The sequence below is a fragment of the Myotis davidii genome, unplaced genomic scaffold (assembly GCF_000327345.1).
Source record: "Myotis davidii unplaced genomic scaffold, ASM32734v1 scaffold2574, whole genome shotgun sequence".
NCBI classification, from domain to species: Eukaryota; Metazoa; Chordata; class Mammalia; order Chiroptera; family Vespertilionidae; genus Myotis; species Myotis davidii.
The window spans coordinates 69,720-76,346 of NW_006285606.1; positions in this window are offsets into that span (position 1 = coordinate 69,720).

A 6,627-nucleotide genomic window follows, 5' to 3' on the forward strand; every position below is an offset into this window, starting at 1 on the left:
GGTTTCTTGTTTTTTTTTTCTTAGTTTCTATATTTGTTAAAATGTTTCAAACTGCAGGCTCAGAGGCCTGCAAGGCAGGCGGGAACGTTGTTTTCCTCCGTCACTGAATCAAGCAAGCCTCATGCTAGTTTCAAGCTGCTTGGCTGCCGGCCGCCATCTTGGCTGGCAGTTAATTTGCATATCTCCCTGATTAGCCAATGAGAAGGGTAGCGGTCGTATGCCAATTACCATTTTTCTCTTTTATTAGATAGGATACTTCTTGGAAATGACATAAATTTTAGAAAAGAGTTGGTAAAATCAACATTATTTTTCTGACACAAAATACTATGAATTGTCTTTTAAATGTTGATACTCTAATAAAACCTAAATATATTTATATAAAATATTTTTTAGTTTTTATTTAAATTTTTACATTATAATATTTAAACATGTATATATTTCAAGACTTGTCAGATATTCAAGATGGCACCAAAGTGGGTGGAAGTTACTCTCCTTGCCTCTCCGAACCAAACTGGAATTCAACTAAAATATAGATCAATCAACCTGAATAAGCAACTGAGGACTATCTGTACAGAAGTCTATAACCAAAGATTTTCCAAAGAAGCCACATCAAAGCTCGTAAGGAAGGCAAAACTCAAAATGTCCTGGCTCTACTTTCACAAGTGGTACATGGGGATGCAGAGAGATATCTTAGCTGCAAAGGTTTTCCCTGGGGAACAAGGAATCTCAGCTCCACATCTGTCTCCCCATGATAGAACATCATAGCCAGGAAGAGGTGGCCCCATAACATCAGGGTGTAAAAATCAGTAGAGATTCTGTCTGACAGGGATCGAAGGGAATCTGTTAGAGACCCAGATGCCCTGTTAATGGCCCAGTGCATACAATTTCATTTTCAGCTTCTCACCCTGAGCTCTGGCAGAGAGAGGGCAGAGCAGACTAGAGCCATGTGAGGAGATATTGAGGTTTATGATTCTGGAGAGATAACTGAAGGGACAGCTGCCAAGATCCTTACGTTGTGTCCTTCTCCCACACTAAAGACACCATCATTCTTGGGAGGAGCACTCTCCTCCTTATGACACCATCTTGGAGAAATGGAATTCCCCCACTCCACTGAACTCCCTATCACCTCACTCTTCTGATTTCATGCCATTCTGAGGAGTCATCTGCATGGGCCTGGGGTGTAGAGTTCCGGGTAGACTCAGCAGGTGTCAGTGACTGAGTTTTTAGCTCTCCAGGAGTTCTGGGCTGAATCAGGAACAAACTGAGATATGTGACTCTTGGGGGAAGCAATTTCCTCCACCTTTATGTGAGCCTGATTTAGTGCCTCCCACTCCCAGGAGATTTAATAACCTAATCCTGCAGATTCCCAGCAAAATTTCCAAGATGAGCTTAGGCTCCCCAGAAGGTTTTGGGAGAACCTGGGACAGTCTGAGTTGTGTGGCTTTATGACAGGGGCTATTTTTCCCTTGCATGCCCTGGTACAGAACCCTCCCTTCACAAGTCTAAATCTTGTCTGTTTGAGCCTGATAAACTCTGCAGGCATCACCATGAAGACTCTCTGAGTCCCTGCCTCACCAACAAAAGTCTGTGGGTAGCTGGCAGGTGCCACTAGATTTGGTGCATCCTGGGACTTTTGCTGAATGGCCTCACACCCAGTACTGGCACTGAGTTTGAACGTGTACCAATCTGGTCAATACCACTCAACCATATTTGGTGACTCACTGAAAACTTAACACATGCAACCAGAGGCTGCATGTACATCCAGAGGCTCTTTCAGTGATTGAGCCAAATAGGCAACCAGTAGGTGGAGGCACATGAATACCAATCTTGGGTTAACTTAGGCCTATTGCTAACCTTGTCCTGAGATTTATGCTGTTGGAAGCTGTCCTTGGTGTGCAGTTTGACACTTACATGTACATCCAGGCCCAACAGAGGTAGCCACAAAATGTGGATCACTTTGTAGCCCCAAACAGATTGTCCAAGGCAAGTCACATTGTCCTTCCACCAAGTCCTTTGGGAAGCACCGAAGTCCTTCCCAAAAGGCTCCAGAACCAATGCACCCTGTGGCCACTTTCAGACATCAGAGCAGGATTCAATTATCTTCACAAACTTCATATTCAAAGGAAGATCTCAACAGGCATCAGAACCTGCTGAGGCAAATTCCACTTTGTGTGACCAGTTACCTGCACTGTAGCATGTACACTGTGGTTGTGGTTTATCCTCACAGTCAGCAAACCTAAGTGTCAACCCCATACAAAAATTATCTAACAATAATCAAGATTCATATAAAACAGGGCTCACATAACTCACACAAGGGACATTCTTAGAGCACTCAGCTCAGGTGATCAAGGAAACTACACCAATGAGCCCCACAGGACACCTACTGTATACAGTTACTGTATAAAGACTGGGAGACATAGCAGATCAGCTTAATAGAAGAAACAAACACAAAGAGGCAGCCAAAATGAGGAAACAAAGAAACATGCTCTAGATAAAAAAGAAGAAATCGCCCTGACCAGTTTGGCTCAGTGGATGGAGCATCGGCCTGCGGACTCAAGGGCCCCAGGTTGGATTCCAGTCAAGGGCATGTACCTTGGTTGTGGGCACATCCCCAGTGGGGAGTGTGCAGGAGGCAGCTGATCAATGTTTCTCTCTCATCGATGTTTCTAACTCTCTATCCCTCTCCCTTCCTCTCTGTGAAAAATCAATAAAATATATTTTAAAAAGAAGAAATCTCCAGAAAAAGAGCTAAATGATATTGAAGAAAGCAATTTACAAGATATAGAATTCAAAACAACAGTTCTAAGGATTCTCAAGGAACTTAGCAAGAACTTCAAAACCATAAAAAAGGAGATAGAAACCATAAAAATAACCAGTCAGAAATGAATACAATATCAGAAATGAAGAATACACTAGAAAGAACAGCTGGCTAGTTGAAGCAGAGGACTGAATCAGTGATTTGGAAGACAGCGTAGCAGAAAACACCCAATAAGAACAGCAAAAGTAAAAATAATTTAATAGAATGAGGATAGCTTGAGGGAACATTGGACCATATGAAGTGCAAAAACATACACCTCATAGTGTTACCAGAAGGAGAAGAGGAAGAGCAAGAGATCAAGTACCAAGTTGAAGAAACTGACCAAAAGTTTGCCTAACCTGGTAAAAGAAAAAAAAAAAAAAACAAGTAGAGAAAGAACAGAGTCCCAAACAAAATGAATCTAAAGAGGCTCATGCCAAGATACACTATAATTAAAATGGCAAAGGTTAAAGAGGAAAGAGAAAATCTTAAAATTAGAAAAGTCAGATAGCTACCTACAAGGTTGCTCATATAAGACTGTCAGCTAATTTCTCAACAGAAACATTTCAGGTCAGAAGGGAATGACATGAAATATTCAAAGTGATGAAAAGGAAGGAACTGCAACCAATACTATGTTACCCAGCAAGGCTATAATTTCAAATAGAAGGAGAATTAAAGAGCCTCCTAGAAAAAAAAAAAACACACCCACAAAAACAAGCTAACGGAGACTGCTAAAACTTTATTCAGACTTATAAAGAAAAAGTGAGAGAAAACAAATAAATAAAATCGATAATGAAAGAGAAGTAACAATTGACACCACAAAAATAGAAAGATGGTAAGAAAATAATACTAGAATCATATGCCACCAAACTGGAGAATCTGAATGAAATAAACAAATTATTGAAAACATACAATCTTCCAAAATTGAACCAGGAAGGCTCAGAAAATCTACTGGAATACTTACAAGTAAAGAAATGGAAGCAGTAGTCTAAATACTCCCAACAAGCAAAAGTTGAACCGGATGGCTTCATAGATTATTTTTACCAAACATTTAAAGAAGAACTAGCACCTATCTTTCTTAAATTATTCCAAAAATCTCAATATAAGTGAAGATTCCAAAACTCAATATATGAGGTCAGTAATATCTTAATTCTAAAACCAGATAAAGACATCACAAAGAAAGAAAATTATAGGCCAATACTTTGATGAACATAGATGCTGAAATTCTTAACAAAATACTAGCAAACTGGATTCATTAATAGAATAAAAGATCATACACCATGATCAGGTGAGGTTTATTCTGGGGATGCAAGTTTGGTGAAATATCTGCAAGTCAAAAAAATGTGATACATCACATAAACAAAATGAAGGATAAAAATCACATGATCATATCAATAGATGAAGAAAAGCATTTGATAAAATCGAACACCCTTTCATGTTAAAAACTCTTAGCAAAGTAGAAATAGAGAAAAAATACCTCAACTAATAAAGGCCACATATGGCAAAGCTATAGCAAACATACTCAATGGTAAAAAAAAAAATAAAGCATTTTTCTTATGATCAGAAACAAGACAAGATGTTCACTTTTAACACTCTTGTTCAACATAGTACTGGAAGTTATAGCCTCAACAATCAGACAAGAAAAATAGTTAAAAATCATTCAAACTGAAAAAGATGGAGAAATACTGTCATTTGCAGATGGTAGGATACTATATATAGACAAACCTTAAGATTCCATAATAAAACTATGAGAACTGAATGTAGTAAAGTAGCAAGATACAAAATAAACATCCATAAGTTAGTTGCATTTTTATATACTAATAATGAACTATCAGAAAGGGAAACTAAGAAAACAATCCCATTTACAATTGCATCAAAATCAAATAAATATCTAGGAATAAAGTTAACCCAGGAGGTAAAAGTCCTATACTCAGAAAATTTTAGGCACTGAAGAAATAAATTTAAGAACAAACAAATAAATAGAAGCATATACTGTGTTCACAGATAAGGATAATTAATAATTAAAATGTCCATACTACCCAAAGCAATCTAAAGATGCAGTGCCACCTCTATTAAAATGTGTATTTCACAGAACTAGAGAAAATATTTCAAAAAAATAGAATTATAAAAGACTCAAATAGCCACAGAAGTCTTGACAAAGAACAAACTTGGAGGGAATAGGCTACCTGATATGAAACTATACTACAAGGCCATAGTAATCAAAACAACATGGTACTGGCATAAAAACAGACACATAGATCAATGAAACAGAATAGAGAGCCCAGAAGTAAACCCATGCCTTTATGGCCAATTAATTTTTTGCAAAGGAGGCAAGAACATACAATAGTAAAAGACAGTCTATTCAATAATGTTGATGGAAAATTTTGACATATGCATGCAAAAAATTAAAACTAGACCACATTCTTACACCATAGCCAAAAATAAACTACTAAAATACTTAAATGTAAGATTCAAAATCATAAACATCCTAGAAGAAAACATAGGTGGTAAAATCTCAGACATCTCTCTTAGCAAAATCTTTTCTACTTTATCTTCTCAGATGAGGGAACAAAAGGAAAAATAAACAAATGGGACTATTTCAAACTAAAATATTTTTTGCACAGCAAAGAAAACCATCACTAGGATTAAAAGACAACCCATTGAATGGGAGCACATATTTGACAATGGGGTTAATAACCAAAATTTATGAACAACGTACACAACTCAACACCAAAACAAAACAATCCTATTAAAAAATGGACAAAAGACCTGAATAGACACTTCTCCAAAGAAGTCATACAGATGGCTAAGGAACACATGAGAAGATGCTCATCACTGATCATCAGAGAGATGAAAATTAAAACCACAATGAGATATTATCTCACACATGTCAGAATGGCTATCATCAATAAATCAAGAAACAACAAGCTAGAATGTGAAGAATAGGGAACATTTGTGCACTGTTGGTGGGAATTCATATTTTTGCAACTATTACACAAAACATTATAGAGTTTAATAAAAAATTTAAAAATGGAACTGCCTTATGACCCAGTAATTTCACTTCTTGGAATTTATCCAAACAAACCCAAAATACCAATTCCAAAGAATATATGCAGCCCTATGTTTGTTGCAGCTCTACCTACAGTAGCCAATATTTGGAAGCAGCCCAAGTGCCCATAAGTAGATGAGTGAATAAAAGATCATACACCATGAATGTATTGGTGAATAAGAAATCAGTGCTATACTTAGACAATGGAAAACTACTCAGCCATAAAAAAGGAAGAACATCTTACATTTGGGGCATCATGAATGCACCTGGCGAATATTATGCTAAATAAAATTAGCCAGTCAGAGAAAGACAAATACCATTCGGGCTGGGGAGGTACATGGGAGGTTGGTCAGCATGGAAGGACCACAGGGGGGCTCCAGGTCATGTCTGGCCTGTCTCTCTCAGTCCCCGACTGGCCGGACCCCAGCAGCAAGCTCACCTACAGGTCGGAGTGTCTTCCCCCTGGTAATCAGTGCATGTCATAGTGACCAGTTGACCCGCCTTAACATATCATTAGTATGTTATGCTTTGATTGGTTGAACAGGTGACTAGACGGCCAGACAATTAGCATATTAGGATTTTATTATATAGGATGTGTGTCATGCAGGAAGGGAGCCGGAAACACCAATGATGAGAGAGAATCATACATCAGGTGCCTCCTGCACACCCCCTACTGGGGACAAAGACCACAATCAGAGAAAGCCCTTGACCAGAATTGAACCTGGGTCCCCTCAGTCCACAGGCTGACGCTCTATCCACTGAGCCAAACCAGCTATGACTA